The following is a 2,228-nucleotide window of genomic DNA, read 5'->3' on the forward strand; positions in this document are numbered from 1 at the left end:
AGGACGCTTGCATACAGGTTCCGTGCCAGGCTCAAGATCGATGACGAATTCAACTGGCCGGTGCGGAGGCATTCCTGGAAGCTCTTCTGGAAAGACATCTTGATACTCACAAACGAATGGAATTTGCGAGATGGCATCTAGTTCACCCTTCCCATTGAGAGAAAACAGACAAATAGTATTATCCCGAGCGGCAAAGACAATTACATCCTCAAACGAATGAGTCAATTGAATCTGCCTGGCTGCACAATCAAGCTGAGCCTTGTGCTTAGAAAGCCAATCCATCCCGAGAATAAGATCAATATCCGAGTTGCCAAGAACCATTGGAGAAGCCAGAAACTTGAAATCACCCATCATGATAGAAATATCCGGAACCATCATACTAGAACTCAGACGCTTAGCCGGAGAGACAACTTGCATAGCTCTAGGTAATGTCTTAGTACTAAAATTGTTCTCCGATGCAAATGGAAATGACATGAAGGAATGCGATGCACCAGAGTCAAAAAGTACTTTTGTGGGAACATCGTTAACAGGAAGGTTACCCATGATGACATCTGACGAGTCCTCTGCCTGAGTTGCGTTCATCAAGTTGATCTTGGCGTGCTTGGGGTTATGCTTGACCACAGCTGTACTTGCCGATCTCACAGGAGGAGGAGGGAGATGCCTCTCATTGAAGCATTTGTTGGCATAGTGACCCTTCTGTTGGCACTTGTTGCACGTGACCTCTGAAAGCGGACGGTGATAACTTGATCTTGGAGCTTGAGACGAAGTCTTGTTCTGAAAGCCAGGGTTGGGTGGGTGGGAAGATCCACTGCCACCTTTGCTCTTCTGCTGATACGGCTGACGGAACGGAGGAGGAGGAAGCCAATACTTCTGCTGCTTGGACACTTGAGTAGAGGAAGGAGTAGCATCTCTGACTCGCTTCTTGGAAGCATCACACATCAGTTGAGCGGCCTCTTGCTTCAATGCCATGTTGTAGAACTCATCGTACCTCAAGGGCTCAAAGAGAACAAGAGCTAGCTGAATTTCTTCTTTGAGACCACCCCTGAACTGGTATATCATGCTCTTCTCGTCAGGGACGTCCTGCTTAGCAAAACGGGCAAGCTTCTGAAACAACTTGTTGTAGTCATAGACAAACAAAGAGCCTTGCTTCAGGTTGCGGAATTCCTCACGCTTGCTTTCAACCACGCTCTGAGGAATATGATGAGCTCTGAAATCTTGACGGAATTCATCCCAGGTAATCGCACGGCCTCCTCTGGAATCCTTGTACTGCTGGAACCATTCTGCAGCTTGATCTTTGAGTTGGAAGGAAGCGAACTTGACAAAGTCCTCAGGCCTGACGTTACTGCACTCGAAATGCTTGCACAGATCCACGAGCCAATCGTCAGCATCAGTTGCCTCAACACAATTGCTGAAAGTCTTTGGCCCGTTAGCAAGGAACTAGTTGAGTGTAGCAAAGTGATTCTGATTGTTGCCTTGGTTGCCTTGGTTCGCTTGATTGCGCTCTTGAAGAATTTGCATGATCAACTGTGTGTTTGCATTGGTCGCGGCCATCACAGCTTGCCATGCCTCCGGAGGAGGAGGAGGTGGTGGCGAATCTTGATTCTGATTCTGATTGGTGCTCTTAGCGAGAGCCATCCTGAAGAGGTTGACAACCGTTAGCACATTGACAGATAAAATGAAGCTGAATCAAACGGGTTGAAATTGCAACATAAAGTCTTCACATCCGAACATAAGAACGAATGCATTCCACTTGAAATGGTCACATATCCGTAAATTGAGAAGCCACTTAGAATTTAGGTAGAGAAATAAATCAACAAGGTACGGATCAAGAACGAATACTCGGTAAGAAATCCCAATCTCAAACCAAATATCCGTGGAAGAAGAACTAGAGCTACAAGAATTCCCACCTATGAAACTCCCGAACCTTTCCGGTTATGCAATCAGGTGTTGGGGTGTAACGCCCGGATAATTAAGCTACAGTAATCCCTGCTAATGATGCCACGTCACCTCGGTTACCGTGATTAAACTCACGTTGATTCGAACCCGGTTCAAATTCAATTGAAAACATAGGCAAACAATAAAACTTTTCAAAAATTAAATCTAAAATGTTCGGGGGTTGTCAAATATTACAAAGGTAATTATGGTGAAGTAAACACATTTTTATAAAATGCATAAATATTTTAAATTGAATAAAACAGAAAGGAAAATAAATTAAAAAAAACAGACAC

This window comes from Triticum aestivum, chromosome 1A (genome assembly GCF_018294505.1).
Source record: "Triticum aestivum cultivar Chinese Spring chromosome 1A, IWGSC CS RefSeq v2.1, whole genome shotgun sequence".
Classification (NCBI taxonomy): domain Eukaryota; kingdom Viridiplantae; phylum Streptophyta; class Magnoliopsida; order Poales; family Poaceae; genus Triticum; species Triticum aestivum.